Here is a 19,796-nt window from a genome sequence, read left to right on the forward strand (position 1 = left end):
CAAAACGGAATCAACAGAAGCAAGAGGAAGCCGCTGGTCTGTATTTTCATTCGAAGAAGAAGGATTAACACCATGTGCACTTAATGAAACGGTGTGTAGTGGTGTAACCAACTCGGGTTGACTCGTTGGCTGAGGGGTTGATGGCGTCGAGTCAATTGAAATCAGGTGGTCTGATCTGGGCTCCACATCATTTAATGAAACGGTGCGCGGCGTAGAGTCAGTAGGTTGAGACTCAAAAATTGCCAAAGGCAGAGGCTAATTTATGTCTGAACGTGCATAATGTGGGACTGCAGGAACAGCTGGTGAAGTACCAAGAAGACCATCTTTTTGTGTTGTAAAATTTGGAACTAGAGGTAAAGACCGGAGAGCAATTATCAAACGGCTACTTGAAGGGAAACATCTGTTCATAAAACAAAACATGGCGTAAGATAAAACGTCGACCAGAAGAGAGTTCAAGACAAATATAACCCTTATGCAATTTACTATACCCAAGGAAGACACATTGAGCAGACCTAGGTGCCAATTTATGTGGAGCATAAGGCTTTAACCATGGATAACACAAAGACCTGAAGACTCGTAACTCATCATAATTTGATTTGGAGTGAAACAATAGTTCGAATGGGGACTGATTATTATGATGAGTTGAAGGCAATCGATTAATTGTATAGACAACATTATCAAACGCAAAGGTCCAGTATTTATAAGGAATAGATGCACTATGTAACAATGCTCTCCCAGTTTCCACAATATGTCTATGCTTGCGCTCAGCTGTAATACCCGGCTAAGTCAGACATCGGAATTCCTACCGTCCGGTGGAATTCGGGGATGTCAGAGACTTCTAGTACGGTATTAGAAAGAGTTGCTAAATGTTTTTAAGACTTTGTAAGGTTTAGCGTAGAAAACGAGTTGAGTTTCGTGGAGAATTGGCCAAAGGAGTTTTGTCATGTTCGGCCCCCGAAGGTTAAGTTCGGCCGCCGAAAGTGCCCAATGTTCGGCCGCCGAAAGTGCCCAATGTTCGGCCCCCGAAGGTTATGTTCGGCCCCCGAACGTTGCATGGTTTTGCATGCAGTATCGGCAGCCGAAGCTGAGTTGGCCAGCCAATGTATGGGCACTCCTTAGTCACGGTTTTGGACATGTGTTGCTTCCAAATCTGTCCAGAGGTTATGCCACGTCTCCCATGACTCATCTGCAGAGTTTTTATCAGCTCATGCAGAGGTTTGGCTTTGTTCAAGTGTTTTTGAAGGTTTCGGGTAAAAAGAGAGCTTTGAGGGTTTGTTGAAGAAGAAGAGGTGTTGGTGCATAGCGTTGAGTTCAGGTTGTTCAGCTTCTAGTGTCAAAAGGTAAGGAAAGTGTTTAAACGTGTTTTAATGATTTATGAGAGCTTTTTACGAGGTGAAGGGTAGAGTTATGTTGGTAGGTTTAGTTTTGATGTTTTAATGGTTTATGCATGATTATGTGTTCTGTGTGTTGATTGTTGGGGTTGCTAGGTAGTTTTGGACCCCTTTGTGCATATACTAGAGTATATGTGAGTTGAGACGCTGAGTTAAGAGTGTGTTGGAGAAGTTATGCATGAGAGGAAGCAAGGTTCTGCCTTCTGGAGAACCCAGCTTCGGCCGCCGAAGTGAAGAATCGGCCGCCGAACCCCTTGTGGAGGTAGTTTCGGCTGCCTAAGGTTGCCTCCGAATGAATGGACTTTCGGATCTGTCATGCACATTCGGCCGCCGAAGGTGCCGCCGAACATGCATGAGTTTCGGCTCTGGAGAGGACCTTCGGCCGCCGAACCTGCTGCCGAATGTGTTCTGTCCAGCCTTCGTTTGCATGAGTTCTGTGATTCTGTTCAGAGGTTTAGAGGGGATTCGAGGGAATTGTTTAAGAGTTTTGCATAGTATGTGTGACACCTCATTCGAGTCCATTTGTGTAGGATTGGACCCGAGAGTTCGAGGAGGTCATCAGCGTTAGAGATATCAGAGTCAGTACAGTATCTGCCAGAGGAGCAGAGGTGAGTGGAACTAAACTAAATATTTTATCTTGAGAAATGACATGATTCTAGCATGATCCATACATCATAAACTGCCATGTTATATATTAGGTTGTGTGCATTAGACTTCACGAATATGATGCATTGCATATGTTGTTATTCCTGTGGATGAATGTTGGATGATCCTTAGCCCTTGACAGAGAGCAGATACAGAGTTATGGCATGAGATAGCCATACCAGGTCGCCCCTGGATAGTCCAGGTCGCTCCTGGTACTATGAGTGAGACAGCTGGGCTGTCAGATCAGAGTGAAGTGTAGACCAGGTGAGACCTCGTCTCCTTGGCACAGTTAGTCATGTTATGATATCAGAGAGATAAGTGGAAGACCAGGTGATGACATTGTCTCCTTGGCACTGTTGGTATTCTAACATGTAGTTGAGGGCTACTGGTGACAAGTTCATCTTTGAGCTGATATGATTGTGATGTGATGCATTTCATGCGAACATATAATTAATGAATTGTTTTATTGTTCCTCCTCACTGGGCTCTAGTGCTCATCCCACTCCCTTAACCCCAGTTTTACAGGTCCTGAGATAGCTATGGGAAATCAAAGTCAGCAAGAGGACAGAGGAAAGTTGTGCTTGAATGTATGCTGTAATAGTGTAGTGGACATGATGTAATTTGTAATTAAGATTAACTGTCATGTACTGTATAGATCTGTCCTGTCATATACGGTTAGACTTGTGCTTTCCCTAGTGTTTTTGCTGTTGCGTGATGTATGCTTAATCCCCTGTACATGAATCCTGTTTTACGTTTCTTGATGAGAAATGTGTGAGTTAGGCTTAATGTATGGCTTCGATGAGATACCAGTGGAATGTGTTACAGATTAAAAGGGTTTCATTTCCATGACCCACAGCAGATAGTAGTCCCTGGTATAGGCCCTGAGGGCCATTTCAGATTGACATATCTGAGTAGCAGCAATTAAGCCTACAGAGTTTGACAGGATTGTTGAGTCTATTTATATCATGTCTGGGATTTATCAGGTACACAGAGAGTATAGTCGGCTTGCTACGGGTCCCGGCGGCCTTAAGCCGATCTGGATCCTAGTGCCAGTGATGGTTCGGACCGTTACTGAGGGGTACCGGTTTCCGGGTCGTTACAGATTAGTATCAGAGCATAGGGCCTCTAGAGTACGATGTGCTGAGTCAGTATACTCAGGGATCAGAGATATCTCACATCGGAAAGAGGTTAAGATGTCAGAGTTGTAGATCGTTCGAGTACGGTGTGTTGAGCGAAGATGCTCAAGGATTAGATTCCCACATCGGAAAGAGGTGTTGACTTGTATAGGAAGGAAAGCACAATAAGTTACAATCATGTCCACTAGGATAGGATGTGGAGTCCTGTCTTGCATGCTGATGTGAAATGCCATGATGAGCTGTATGTGCATTATTGTTATGGTGCTATGTGTTGTGGATTCATGTCTTCTCACATGGATCATTTGCTGATATGTTTGTGTGATGTTGTGCTTTTTAGAGGCAGGATGAGAGGAACTCGTCGATCTGTTAGATTGACAGGAGCTCCGCCGGAGGATGAGGACATGGATGCTCATCTCCCCGTTCTGCCAAGGGCAACAGCAGATAGTATAAGCAGAGAAGGTACATCAAGGGACCCTAGAAGGTCTGTTGATGAGAGTAGAAGGGGAGTTGTCCAGAGTGGTATGTCAGGGTTTATGAGAGAAATAGAGGAGGATGAGCAGAGTAGAGATGGTAGTTTTGGCAGGAGTAGGTTGGGAGGAGATATGGGTGAGTTCCAAGGAGGCACTCAGGCCTCGAGGTTTGTTCCACCTCAGTATCCACCCTACCAGTGGGGGGCAGAGTACCCGATGAGAGGTATATCAGAGTTTCCAAGGTATAACCCATATCCTACCTTTATGCCCTATCCTTCCTTTTACCCGTCATATCTACAGTATCCCATGTTTCCACCCGTCTTTGGTTACCCAGGGTCAGTAAACCCTAACCTGGGGAATGTTGCACCTCCTCCACCACCAGTAGAACCAGTAGCCCCCATTGTCCACCTGGGGAAAGTATGGTGCAAATGACAACCTATTTGCGGTTGGATGGTCCCAAATTTGAGACTGGTGATGACCCTTTGGAGTATCTTAGAAAGGTCAAGATGATAACAGATGAGTTGGGAGTCAGTGAGAGTAGAGCCATTCAGATGGCAGGGAGCACATTGACTTGTGTGCAGGCAAGGGAATGGGTCACCCAGTATGTGGACCCGAGGGTAGAAAGCTTATCCTGGGAGCAGTTTGCTATAGAGTTTGCAGGATGGGCTTGTCCAGATAGCTTAAAGGAACATAAAGAGAGTGAATGTGAGCAGCCAGGGCAGACAGAAAATATGAGGGTAGAACCTGACCCAGAGAATAGTGATCGTTTCCCTTTGGGTGAGGCTGCTGTAAAGAATAAAAAGAAAGTGAGAGGCCTGAAAGGGTCAAAGAAAAGAGAGTTCTGGAATAGGGTAAAGTTTGGCATGGGTTTTCGCGAGGGTTCGAGTTCTGGGTGGGATAGTTCTAGATGTGCGACGTGTGGTAGAAGGCACAAAGGAGTCTGTCGTGCTGGGACAACAGCATGTTTCAGGTGCAGACAGGAGGGGCACATGGCACGAGAGTGTCCCATTATGACCGTATCCGCACAGTTCCCACAGACATCCTCAGATCATATCATTCCACCAGAAGCTCCAACCAGAGAGAGCGAAAGGGGAGTAGTCCCTTCTTCAGGCGGTTCCTTAAGTGGAAGTCCGTTAGTTCCGGCTCGGATTTGCACCCAGGTTCAGCCAGAGACAGACATACGGAACACAGTGGTGCCAGGTAAGCTCACTTTTGAGTGTTCTGATGTGTATGGTTTTCTGGACACTAGTAGAAGATCAGTTGATGTGAAAATAGGAAAGTGTAAGAGAGTGAGATGGTCAGAGAGAACGAGTGCATCGTTAAAGGTTAGTGAGCCAGGAAAGAGCTTGATAGCTATAGCCGTGGATTTTATCAATCCAGCTAGAAAGAGTGATCTCTCATCTCTGAGTAGAGACCTTACGTGTATGAATAAGAAAGAAAGAGTAGGACCTAAAAGAGTAAGAAAAAGAAGAAAAGTAAGGAAGAGAAAAGTAAGCAAAGAGAAGAGTAAATGAGGTAGAACCAAGCAGAGAAAGAACAGAGTAGAATAACGTAAAGTAAGAAAGGTCAGATAGATTTCAGTTAGTCTGGGATTAGATGGCGATTGAGCTTTAGTTCAGATAGTTCTGGATACGTGAGGCGTGGAGTGTACACAAAAGTAGTCTGTTGATATGGGACTACGGCATGTATAGATGCGAGCAGGAAGGACTCATTGTTTGTGAGTATCCTACTGCGGCCCTGATTGGCACAGTCCTAGCAGATGACTGCGAGTAGTGTAACTCAGCCTGTAGCTCTAGCCATGTCACAGGACAGTGGTTGACGCAGGAGGAGAGAGTTCTCCTATTCTTTGGTCGGTTCCCAAGGAAAGAGCTTTAGCTTGGATCTTTCTCCTGACTCAGTAGGAGGCTAACACATCGAACACGGTGACGTCAGATACGTGCACTTGAGGGTGTTCAGATGTGTAGGTTATCGTGGACCCTGATGTTTCTTTCCCTATTGTTTTGAGAGCCGTTGATCGGGGGGGGTTTGATATCTTCTGGGCTTAGAGTGCTCTCTTTGGGTTGATAGACCCGAGTGTGATCCATCTGTGGCAGAGTCAGTCTGTCGATTTAGTTCAGAGTTTGGTGCGAGTAGTGGATGCAATCCAGCTGACCTTATGGTTCTAGAGTTGACTGTGTGATGTCATTCTAGGGCGGATTGGCTAGCTACTCATAGTCTTACCTGTGTCTGTAGAGACAAGGTAAGAAAGTATAGAAGGTAAGATGGATCCGAGGCAGTCCTTAGGAGGGGACAGTATCGTATTCCCAGAAGTGTGATATCAGCCCTACAGGCTCGTGACTTCATTGGGAAGGTAGTCAGGGGTTTTCTTGCTCTTGTTGGAGAGCAGAATAGTCAGGTCAGGGAACCAGCCTCAGTACGCATAGACAGAAAAAGAGAAAGAGAGTTATATGTGTTATCCCAGACAAGCTAGCAGGATTACCAATAGAGTCAGGAAGTCAAGTGAGGATGAAGCCTAGACTTATCTTCATCTCTTCCTGTCAAATGGTACCTATAGCATGTAAGAGATGAAAACCTGTAAGACCTAGAAAAGCATGGTGAGAGAGATAGTAGAGCAGTGTGCACTTGGTAGCGAAGGCTTCTATCCGACTTAGTACCACACACCCTGGAATAGTCCAGTATCATTGTGAGAACCGAAAGATGAAACCTTGAGATTTTGTCACAGCTGTGACCAGGTGCACAAGGTCACTACCAAGGATAGGTGTTCCCACACAGGTCGGTGGAGACCGCTAGTTGGAACTGATTAGCCTCCACGAGAGATCTAAAAGGTGGGTGGGAACTAGATGTTGCGAATAAGAGAGAAAGTCAGTGTAATAAATGAATAAACCAGAGGTAAGGGGTAACACTGCTCAGCGATTTACTGGGACAGGCAGATGAGATGTTAGCTGCCCTCAGGGAAAAGTCGCTTAGCAGTTTATCCTAGAGAGACGAGCTAAAGAGCGAAAGAACTAGAGCTAGTCCAGTGTAGGTCAAAGGATCAAAAGAGAACACGGCATAGAGGCCAAGTCTGTAATCTGAGTTCGGTTTTGGGGTATGTCTGTGTGACTCGTGATGTGTCACCATAGAGGAAGCTATACTCACGTCATTTAGCCTTTCCTGAGAGCTGTTGCTCCTCTGATCGGGTGAGTACAGAGAAGCAAAGGTGAGTGTAACCAGAGTAGTGTGCATAGAACGGAGAAAAAGTAAAGAGAAAGGGAAGTCAGTAGGTAGCAAAAAGAGAGTCAAGTGGATTATGTACAGACAGGAGTGATCAGTAATCCAGGTAGAGTGTGGACACAGATTAAGCAGTTAAGGGTCAGCAGAGTCAGAACGTATAGCCAACCTGGGAATTTTACTCCAGGGGTATCTGTGTCTCGTCATAGAAACAGATGTTAGGCTTTCCGTACTTGCTTATTTGCGTCTATGTTATTGTTATTGTAAACATTCGAGGACGAATGGTTTTAAAGGGGGGAAGAATGTAATACCCGGCTAAGTCAGACATCGGAATTCCTACCGTCCGGTGGAATTCGGGGATGTCAGAGACTTCTAGTACGGTATTAGAAAGAGTTGCTAAATGTTTTTAAGACTTTGTAAGGTTTAGCGTAGAAAACGAGTTGAGTTTCGTGGAGAATTGGCCAAAGGAGTTTTGTCATGTTCGGCCCCCGAAGGTTAAGTTCGGCCGCCGAAAGTGCCCAATGTTCGGCCCCCGAAGGTTATGTTCGGCCCCCGAACGTTGCATGGTTTTGCATGCAGTATCGGCAGCCGAAGCTGAGTTGGCCAGCCAATGTATGGGCACTCCTTAGTCACGGTTTTGGACATGTGTTGCTTCCAAATCTGTCCAGAGGTTATGCCACGTCTCCCATGACTCATCTGCAGAGTTTTTATCAGCTCATGCAGAGGTTTGGCTTTGTTCAAGTGTTTTTGAAGGTTTCGGGTAAAAAGAGAGCTTTGAGGGTTTGTTGAAGAAGAAGAGGTGTTGGTGCATAGCGTTGAGTTCAGGTTGTTCAGCTTCTAGTGTCAAAAGGTAAGGAAAGTGTTTAAACGTGTTTTAATGATTTATGAGAGCTTTTTACGAGGTGAAGGGTAGAGTTATGTTGGTAGGTTTAGTTTTGATGTTTTAATGGTTTATGCATGATTATGTGTTCTGTGTGTTGATTGTTGGGGTTGCTAGGTAGTTTTGGACCCCTTTGTGCATATACTAGAGTATATGTGAGTTGAGACGCTGAGTTAAGAGTGTGTTGGAGAAGTTGTGCATGAGAGGAAGCAAGGTTCTGCCTTCTGGAGAACCCAGCTTCGGCCGCCGAAGTGAAGAATCGGCTGCCGAACCCCTTGTGGAGGTAGTTTCGGCTGCCTAAGGTTGCCTCCGAATGAATGGACTTTCGGATCTGTCATGCACATTCGGCCGCCGAAGGTGCCGCCGAACATGCATGAGTTTCGGCTCTGGAGAGGACCTTCGGCCGCCGAACCTGCTGCCGAATGTGTTCTGTCCAGCCTTCGTTTGCATGAGTTCTTTGATTCTGTTCAGAGGTTTAGAGGGGATTCGAGGGAATTGTTTAAGAGTTTTGCATAGTATGTGTGACACCTCATTCGAGTCCATTTGTGTAGGATTGGACCCGAGAGTTCGAAGAGGTCATCAGCGTTAGAGATATCAGAGTCAGTACAGTATCTGCCAGAGGAGCAGAGGTGAGTGGAACTAAACTAAATATTTTATCTTGAGAAATGACATGATTCTAGCATGATCCATACATCATAAACTGTCATGTTATATATTAGGTTGTGTGCATTAGACTTCACGAATATGATGCATTGCATATGTTGTTATTCCTGTGGATGAATGTTGGATGATCCTTAGCCCTTGACAGAGAGCAGATACAGAGTTATGGCATGAGATAGCCATACCAGGTCGCCCCTGGATAGTCCAGGTCGCTCCTGGTACTATGAGTGAGACAGCTGGGCTGTCAGATCAGAGTGAAGTGTAGACCAGGTGAGACCTCGTCTCCTTGGCACAGTTAGTCATGTTATGATATCAGAGAGATAAGTGGAAGACCAGGTGATGACATTGTCTCCTTGGCACTGTTGGTATTCTAACATGTAGTTGAGGGCTACTGGTGACAAGTTCATCTTTGAGCTGATATGATTGTGATGTGATGCATTTCATGCGAACATATAATTAATGAATTGTTTTATTGTTCCTCCTCACTGGGCTCTAGAGCTCATCCCACTCCCTTAACCCCAGTTTTGCAGGTCCTGAGATAGCTATGGGAAATCAAAGTCAGCAAGAGGACAGAGGAAAGTTGTGCTTGAATGTATGCTGTAATAGTGTAGTGGACATGATGTAATTTGTAATTAAGATTAACTGTCATGTACTGTATAGATCTGTCCTGTCATATACGGTTAGACTTGTGCTTTCCCTAGTGTTTTTGCTGTTGCGTGATGTATGCTTAATCCCCTGTACATGAATCCTGTTTTACGTTTCTTGATGAGAAATGTGTGAGTTAGGCTTAATGTATGGCTTCGATGAGATACCAGTGGAATGTGTTACAGATTAAAAGGGTTTCATTTCCATGACCCACAGCAGATAGTAGTCCCAGGTATAGGCCCTGAGGGCCATTTCAGATTGACATATCTGAGTAGCAGCAATTAAGCCTACAGAGTTTGACAGGATTGTTGAGTCTATTTATATCATGTCTGGGATTTATCAGGTACACAGAGAGTATAGTCGGCTTGCTACGGGTCCCGGCGGCCTTAAGCCGATCTGGATCCTAGTGCCAGTGATGGTTCAGACCGTTACTGAGGGGTACCGGTTTCCGGGTCGTTACATCAGCGCACCCATTTTGTTCAGGTGTGTGTGGACAAGAAACACGATGAACTATGCCATTCTCTTTTAAATATGTCGACAAAGATTGATATTCTCCCCCCCAATCGGACTGAAATTGTTTAATAGATACCCCAAAATAAGACTCAACCAATTTACGAAATTGAATAAACACCTGGAAGACATCTGATTTATTTTTGAGGTAATATATCTAGCAATATTTACTAAAATGATCAAAGAACAAGACATAATATCGATAGCCATCATTTGAAACCACAGGGGAAGGACCCCACACATCAGAACACAATAATTCTAAAGGTTGTTTGGCAGTAAACAAAGAATCAGAAAAAGGCAATTTGTGTGATTTTCCTACACTACAACCATGACAAAAATCACAACCCTTATTTGCAACAAAAGAAATATTATTATTGTTGAGAACATTCTTAACAAGTCTAAGATTAGCATGACCGAGACGTTCATGCCAAAGAGAAATGCTTGCTGGAAATGCTTTCGGTGAAAAAGAACGAACTTGGGACTGCATTAGAAACAAATACAACCCATTCTTACTCTGGCCTTTGTACAGCACCGGCCTCGTGGAGATATCCTTCACAAAATATTTATCAGGAAAAAATTCAATAGAAGCATTATTATCAGTGGTAAACGCAGAAACAGATAATAAATTCTGGTGAACATTAGGAGAATATAATATATTGTCAAGAAAAAAAGAATGACTATTAACATGAGAAACAGAAGACCCACAAGATGAGATTGGGAGAGTTTTATCATCTGCAATAGTGAGAGAGGTGTTGTCTAGCACAGAAACAGCATGAGAGAAGTTCTCCTAATTCGCAGCCAAATGATAATTTGCCCCAGAGTCAATTGTCCAGGCCGGCATTGGAGGAGAATCGGTGTGAACAGCATAAGCTTGAGGAGGAGGTTCAGGTGATGGATACTATCGACTTATATGACCACTGCCATTGCAATTGTAGCACAAAATAGTTGTATTCTGCCCAGAGAAAGAACCAAAACCACGTCCACGGGTGTAATTGTAATTATTAAAATGTCCAGTACCATTAATTCGGCCACCATAACTTGAATTCTGGCCACCACGTCCTCGTCCACCCCTGCCACGCGATCGCTCACTGCCATGATTAGCACTACTGTAATTAGCAGTCGGCGAAACAGCAGACGAAATAGCCAAGGTATCTATTTTCAATTGAGTTTCTTCACTCAATAACAATGCATACAGCTCATCAAAAGACATCGCAGAATTTCGGGCTTCCATAGCACGGGCAAAGGGTCGATACTCAGTGCCTAGGCCCTCCAATACATCAACAACAAGTGAATCCTCATCCATAGAACTGCCGAAAGACTCCAACTGATCAGCGAAGGATCTGACTCGTTTCATATAAGCATCGATTGAATTAGACCCGCGAGACAAGTGCTTAAGTTGCTTGTGAAGTTGCTGAATTTGTATTCTTGCGCCTTTGGAATAGACAATTACAATCTTATCCCAAGCCTCCTTGGCAGTCTTACATCGGAGGATTTGGTGCATAATAAACTCAGACACAGAACTGTTGATCCAACTTCGCACAATGTGGTCCTGACTAAACCAGTCGGAATAAGCAGGATTTGGTTCACCAGTTTCAAGAGTTTGAGAAGGAGCTTGAGACGATCCATCAACATGTGATGCAAGTTTATAACCATGTAACAGCGGCATAATTTGTGCCTCCCAGATCAAAAAGTTGGATGAGTTTAATTTGAGGGATAGGAAAGGTGTGACATTCGGAACATAAACGGATTGAGAAGCAGAGACAGCAGCAGTTGCTGGAGAAAGAGATGAGGATGTGGTAGACAAAAGGGATTGTTTCGTAGAACCCATTCTGAGATTCGAGAAACAGTAGAGATGAGAAAAAAGAAAATCGCAACGGCAAAGAGTCCTTTAGTGCTCTGATACTATAAAGAGACACACAGTTTTAGAAATTTTAACACACTTTGTATTACGGTTGTTGTATGTATATATACTCAAGAGCTTCATATAGTTTGTTACAAGAGATTAGCTTACAGATAGATTACAAGTTATATAACAAAATAAATTGAAAATATAACTTATCGTTATCATTATAGACGCAGGCAAAACTTATCATCTATTACTTATTATCGTGAAAATGAATTTATATTTAAAAAATTTAAATTTATTAATAAATATTTATTTTTGATATTTTAAATATTTTTAAATTTTAAATATAATTATTTTATTTTATAAGATTTATGACTGTTTAAAAATTTTATTTGTGAGATTTATTTAAATTTGATATTTAAATGTAATATTAAATTTGATTATTATAATTTTATATAAATTTGATATATTATTCCAAAATGTTTATAAGAGTTTACCCATATAGTTTTTCAATTATAAATAACCTACACGTTTACAAATAAAATTACTTCAATTTTTTATTTTATTTCATAAAATTACTCTAATTTTTTATTTTATTTCTTATCTTTTCTATATTCTCTCTTGGATTGCAAATTAAAAAAAAAAAAAAGCCTCACTCTCTATTTTATTCCTTATTTTTTCTATACTCTTTATTGAGTTGTAAATTAAAAATAAATTTTTATTGTCCTAATTCTGAAAATTAAAATTTTAGACGAATCTATTTTATCTTGAGAAATTACAAAATAAATCTTTAAAAATAATATCTAACACGAGGTAGATTTTATTATTATATCCTATTTTTTCAACAATTTTAAAAATTTAATCTTTGTTCTTCAATGGTGGAAGAGAATTTTATTTTTCAATTGTGAGAGAAAATAATTAAATATGTACTCTAGAATTTTAATTATTAAAAATTATTGTCATTAAATCGGGTGAGTTTATTATTATCAATATTTTTATTATTATTCTTTAAATATTTTTTCTTTTAGTTATGGAAGATAATAGGCATCTATTAAATATTAAATTTATAAATTTAATTTAAAAATGAATTTTAATAAAAAAATAAAAAAAATTGAAAAATGAATGACAATGGAATTCATAAAATTATATGTATGTGTGTTTAAAAAATTAAAAATGATAACCAATATTTTTTTTTATTTTCAAATTATAACAGATTTTTTATTTTTAATATTTGCAATTGATAGCTAATGTTTGAATGAATATAATTAATTTGTGGAATAAAGGATTTTTTTTATTTACAAAGAGTAGGATGACATTTTTTGTTATCAAGAATTAATATTTAGATGATTTAACTTTTTTATTTTATTAAAATAGTGGTGGACAAAAATATTCAGATAGATTAGGTTTAAGCGCAATTGCAAACGGAAGAATTAAACTTAAAAATAAAAACTTAGCTCCACACCTAACACACTAATTACTTCCTTCAAAAATGTGTCAATACATACTTTATATATATATATATATATAAAGTGATGGAGTTTTAGCGGTATTTAATTTTTAAAAAGTTTAAAATAATAAATTATTATGAAGTGTTATTATTTTCACGTATGCTTGCATTAATTTTATTCATAATAGCATTAAAAATAAAATAATAAAAAAATAAAATAATAAATCAATAAGGTTTTTATGAATTATAAAAATATATATATTTATGATTGACCTAAAATATTTAAAAGTGTGAGATATTTTATTAAAAATATGCTTACTGATTCTAAAAAAAATAAAATTTATTTGTTCTGGTTTCATTATATAAAACTTTATCCACTAAATAAATTTTTATCTTTTTGAAGATTTAGAAAAATATTTATGTAGTATAAGAATTATCTTATTTCTAATTAAGAAAATAAAATTTATAAAATTTTTGAATTTTTACATGGTTTGAAATAAGTATTTAAACAGTAACATGAGATATTTCACTAAATTTAATTAGTGTATATATTTACAAAGTTTAGATATAATGAATGTATAATTATTTGTTTATATATAAATGATATTTTTATATTTTATATAAGTTATGATATAATATGTGAAATGAAATATATTTTTATTTATAAATATATAAATTTGATATGAAATATATGGAAAAAATAAATATTATATGAAGTGTTATATTCATATAGGATGAATGATAGTATAATTTTATTATAAGATGAAATTCTAAAGAATTTTGGATATTTTGATGTCAAAACAGTGAATGATAATAATTTTCAATTAAAATAAAAATAGAGATAGTATTATTGCTCAATTTAAATATGCACATATTATTAAAAAATTATTATATTTAATAATTTTTTTAGATTTAATATAGTTTATGTTATGTAAATTGAACAGATTTACACATAATTTAATTATGATTATTGAATTACTTTAGTCAAATTTAAGAATTATTTGAGAAGTATCATAATTTATAGTATTCTATTTACTGCATTGCATTTGAAGAATATAATGATATTAATTGAAATTTTATTTTAAATAAAATAAAATTCACTAACGATTATGTATTTAATTTAGATGTTGTGTGTGATTACTTGAAAATCAATTATTATTGTTAAAATCACCATTTAAGTCAGAGTTTATTGCTTTGGAATTAAACGATAATGAGACTTGAATGGTTAAAAAATTTATTAGTAAATACTATATTAAGAATTAATATCATTTGTATGCTGTGATTGCCAAATAACAATAATTATTTCAAATAATAAAACTTTGGATAATAAAAATAAATATATTCGTCTAAAATATTATATAGTAAGACCGCCGCTGCTAAGAAATAAAATTAATTCATTAATTATGTGAAATCAAATGAATTTGACTAATTCTTTGACTAATAATAATAAAAATATCAAGGAAATAATAATAAAAATATCCACAGTTTATACGACAAATTCATATATTAAATATAAATGAGATTAACCAGTAACAGCATGATAGTAAATTCATGTGATTTAATTTAAGCAAAAAATCAAACTCAAAATCATATAACTTATTATATCATATAACTTAACCGTAAAACTAAATAGAAAATTATGGAGATAATAAAAATAATTTACATATTTATTTAATTGATTTAAATAAATGGAGATAATAAAAATTATTGTTTACTTTAAAATTTAAATATAATAATAAATAATTAAAGTAAAAACTTATTGTATGATAATTTTATATAATTAAAATTATTAACCTTTTATAATTACATAAACAAGTTTTTAGAGTATACTATAAAATTTTTTAGATTTTTTTTTATATATAGTTGATAATTTTTTAATTATTATCTTATAATTTTATTTTTATAAATTTAGATTTATTATCTAATAATTTAATATTACTATATTTTTTAAATTTTTTAATATTTTTAATTAAAAATTAATTTATTATATTATCATTTATTATCCTAAAATTTCTGATAGTAAAATTTGATTTTGTTTTTTTAACTATTTATGCATATCTTAAAATTTATATACTTATTTATTAATTTTAATAATTATTATTATTATTTTTACTTTAAAAACAAAATATAATTATTATAATTAAAAGATCAACACATTATTTAATAATTTTATATTATAAAACTATTATTTTTATATTCTTTTTTATAATTAATTAATGTTTAATTTCTATTTTTGATATAATTATTAATAATTAAAAGAACCACTTATTATTGAGTAATTTAATATTAATAAAATTTTTATTTTATATTATTTTTATAATTATTTTAATATTTTTAACTAATATTTAAACTTATTATTTTAGTAATCTTATCTAACAAATAATTTAAATATTACCAAAATTATTATTTTTTAATAATTATTCTTTATAATTATTAAATAGAATTAATTAATTTTATAAATAAAAAATTTAAATATACATTTTAAATAATAAATATCTAAAAGTATTTTAAAAAATTATTTAAATAATAAAATAATTATCTATTTTAAAATTTATAAGTTAATTGTAAATAGTTAAAAATACAATTTAATAAAAAATATTTTATTAGTTAAAAAAAATTAAATCATTTAAATAAATGACTTTTAAAAGAGAAATTAAACTATTCTAAATTATTTTCTGCACTTTAAAAATTTTATTAAGACTTAAACACATAAATTTATTTAAAAATTTTATTAAGACTTAAACATCTAAATCTATTAATATATTTTATTTTTTAAATTAAAATTAAAGAATAAAAAATAAATTATTTTATTAAAATAATACAAAATATTATTCATAAAAAATATTTTCTATATACAGATTATTTTCCACAAAGAAATAAAGTCTTCGACTAAATTAAACTTAAAATTGAAACTTTTGAACTAATAAAAAAAACATAGGCTAAATTAAACTTTACCACTAAGTATCAGGGTGAAATTGAACCTTTAACCACTTGGAAAGCATACAGGAAAAATTACATTACACTTAAATTACACAGATCTGAAAACTGAATAAAGGAAAAGAAAAAAGAAAAAAAAAACAGAAAAAAAACACAAAATAATATTGGAAGAATGAATCAGCAATATAACACTGGTAAAATAATTATTATCATGATAATTAAGTATAAAATTCTAATATATCAAATGCTATAGATGTTAGATAAGCAGAGAAAATATACCCATCCTGGGTTGGACTTCTGCTAAGGATTATCAATCCTCCTTCCACACATGGCGTATATGAGCAATTTTATCACATTCCCCACCAAGATTATCCTTGATCCTTGATGATACCATTGGCAATTTTGTTAATTTTAATTCACGAAGAGTCCCAACATGCTGAAGTCCATGAGGAAGCATCTTTAAATTTCTACAGGATCTGATTTCCAAGTCTTTCAGGCTAGGCACTGCTCCTTCCTCCACATTCCACTCCTCCAGCAGCTCGAGCTCCCAGAGTTTTAGGATTTCAAGCTTTGGAAATCCTCCAAAACTGCAGAGCATTTTCTTTCCAATGAAGGATTTGGACAAGAGTCTAATGATTCTGAGGTTGGGTAGCTTGTACAATGCTTGCATTGGATCCTCTACTAATCCGGATGCTGACAAGGTGAGTTCAATCAGGCTCTTTGGTAACTCAGATACAAGGTGCTGATTCTTTAGCTTTCCAACCAAATATATATTGGAAAGTTTCACATGCTCTATCAAAGACTACAACTGCAGATCCCATGGCTGGTCTGATTCATCAAATGATTTCAACCTTAAGTATTGAAGTGTTTTAGTTTTACAACCCAGTTGGCCACATTATCCAGTTGTAAGGACATTGCTGCATTTTGAGAGGGCACAGATATCTTACATTTCATTCCCAATTTTGTAATATTCAATGAAGTGTCCAGGCCATTTCTCACAGGACTATCCTCATCCACAAATGCACCCCAGAGCGTTTGAAGGTCCACGAGAGAGCTGTCTTCTTGTCGAGGCACGAAAGCATTATGGAAACTCTCATCAAGAAACAAATGCCTTAGCTTTTGCATCTTCCATATTGAACTGGGAAGAGTGTTGATGCAAGTGCGCTTTAAGTCCAGTGTTTGAAGGTTCAGCAATTTGTTGATGGACACAGTAAGCATCTCCAGGTATGTTGATCTCAAGCCAAAATACCTCAAACAAGTCAATTGACCCACTGCCTTGGGCAGTTTTGGCTTGTATACATTTTCCAGATCCAACACCCAGAGGAACCGGAAGCAGTTGCTTGAGATGGATCTATCAAGAAAGTTCCCTATATCTTCTTCAGGTCTGCTTTCTTCTTGTGTATCAAAGGATAAAAAGGAGACCACATCTCTGTAGCGAGAGTACAAGGAAGCATTGCTGTAACCATGAATCTGCTGAAGATGGTCAGCAAGACGGCGTATTACACCTATGTTGGTGTTGGAAACGTCAGAGTGACCTTGAAGAAAATTAGCTTCCTTGGCTTTTGAGAACCAGTGTACCAGCAGAGCTTCAGGTAGGCAACATTTCTTAACTTTCCCATTGAGTTTCTTTTCTGTAACCTGAACCATATTATAGTTCATTAACTCTATCAAGCATGGCTCTGCAACATATTCAGGGGATTGTTCATTACTCTGTTGGCGCCCCAAACCTTCTGCAACCCACAAGGCAATCAATCTTCTTGCAGGGATCTTAAAGCCTGCTGGAAATAATCCAAAATAAAAGAGACATCTTCTCAAATACAAAGGTAAATGCTTGTTAATCTCATCTAGGATTTCTAACCAGGGCTCTTGATCTTGATTTAAGCGGTCAAGAACTTTTGACCACTCCTTTAGAGTTGCATCTTTTTGTGATAGTAGTTCACTTAGTTTCACAATTACCCATGGCAGGCCCCCACATTTTCTTATGATGTGTCCTTTAAGATTCTCCATCTCTGGGAAGATGTTTACCTTCAAAGTGTGCCTGAACAGCGCCCAGCTCTCGTCGTGGCTTCGAAGATGCAGTCTGTAAGTTAAACTAGTTTCAGTAACTGGTGGAGCTTGCCTGAAATTGGAAACTGTGAAAAGAAGTCTTGTTCCATTTGATATGTCATTGAAGACTCTTCCCATGTTTCTCAAGAATTCTATTGGATTGCAAGCTTCCTTTAAACACAAGTCATCAACAACTATGAGATGCTTCTCATCCAAGAAGAAATCATTCACTGCCTGCCTCAATTCATATACATATTTTTCAGGCCAAGGATAACCATAAAAAATTGATTGTTCAATACCTAAAATCCGGTGGATGATGTCTACCCCGGTTGCTCTAGACACCCAGATACGATGAGGGAAATGGTCTACAATAGTCTGGCTTTCATAGATTAACTTTGCAAGGCTTGTCTTTCCAACGCCTCGGACCCCCACAATTGAAATGTTGATGCAGCGAGGGTCATCTTTCAGCAGCTGTGCCACAACTGCATCTACATCCTCATGGAAGCTAACTATATCAAGCTGATCAGCATCAAGAGGATGTGGCTTTCTCTTTTGATATAAGCTTTTAAAATTGTCACTCCTTAACATTGCAATAGCTTTATGTCTTCTACCAGAAAGATCACGGATCTTATCATTAATCCGGGCCATCTGCCGGAAAAGCTTATGCTGGGAAATGACATGCCGGGGAGCCCATACCAAGTTTTGGAAAGGTCCTCTCCTCCCGTTCTTCATCTGTTGCATGAAGAAACCAACAACATTCTCAGCTGAGCGACAAACATCGCAGAGTTCCTCCATCCAAGCCATTCCTGCTTCACTTAATTCTTTTGATTGTTCAACGTCTTTTAGAAAGTCCTGCAAATACCTGAATTCGTCTCTTAATCTCCTGGCTTGCCGTCGCACATCAGGACGAAGCTCCTGCTGAGTGGCTAAGGCCTCAAACAAACCCATAACAGGAGAAATTACAGAGTAGCCAATGCCCACTTCGTATATGCCAAAGGACTTGTGCCAGTAACCAGACTGCAAAATAAAACCATGACCCTTGGAATTTGTAATCTTAATCTGTTCCAGTTTCTCACGAAGCCTGTAACAATCTAGCAAATCAACAAGAGCCAAAATATAAAATAAAGACATTGGCAGATGAACGAAAGCCATAACAGAGCGAATGCAAGCATATCTGATCCTTCTCTGGGCTGATTTGATAATTAACTGATCAATCACATCTTCAAGATCGTAAACTGTTTCTATGAAAGCCGTCTTTCCAGAAAAATGATCAGAAATATCAGCATCCTTTCTCAATTGGGTTTCAATGCATTGAATTTGATCTTCTACTCCAAGCAGTGAATCTGACTCTTGAATAAGAAGATTGGAAATTTTTCCCAACACAGACAATATGATTTTTCTCGCCATTTGCGCTTGTTCCTTTGATGCTTCTTCTTCTTCTTCAATTTTTCTCACAATCGGTTTCCTCAATGCTTGTGCTAGTTCTGAAAAAACAGATAGCTTCTTCTTCTTCTTCTTCTTCTTCTTTATTCACAAGGAGCATTTCTTTATTCGCGAGTAGCTTTCTGGTCGACCAAGTGAACTTGCTTTCTAGAAAGTTTGTTGGTGCCGTTCCAATGGAATCTCACCCGGGAAATATATTAATCTCATTTTGAGGGAAGGAGAAATACTTCTTTTTTTTCTTCTCTTTTGGAGAACTCTTTTCACTTTTTTTTTTTTGAATTATTCCAAATAAAAAGAATTTAGAAATATAAAGGGTGTGTTTAGTTATAAAAAAAAATATTTATTTTAATTTTTTTATTTTTTAAAATTTATAAAATAAATAAAAAAATCTGAAATAATTATTTTTTATATTTTCTTCATTATATTAAAAAATTAAAAAACATATTTTTCAAAGTAAAAATATATGAAATTTTGTATACAGATAGATTTTATATAAATGAAATATAATTTTTAATAATTATGTAGGATGTA

The 19,796-nt window shown here is 36.7% G+C and overlaps 1 pseudogene; it reads right to left on the reverse strand.

Moving 5' to 3' along the window:
- Positions 1-15,816: 15,816 nt before the first annotated feature.
- Positions 15,817-19,414, reverse strand: LOC110607882 (annotated as a pseudogene).
- Between the last annotated feature and the right edge of the window lie 382 nt (positions 19,415-19,796).

This window comes from Manihot esculenta, chromosome 11, assembly GCF_001659605.2.
Source record: "Manihot esculenta cultivar AM560-2 chromosome 11, M.esculenta_v8, whole genome shotgun sequence".
Classification (NCBI taxonomy): Eukaryota; Viridiplantae; Streptophyta; class Magnoliopsida; order Malpighiales; family Euphorbiaceae; genus Manihot; species Manihot esculenta.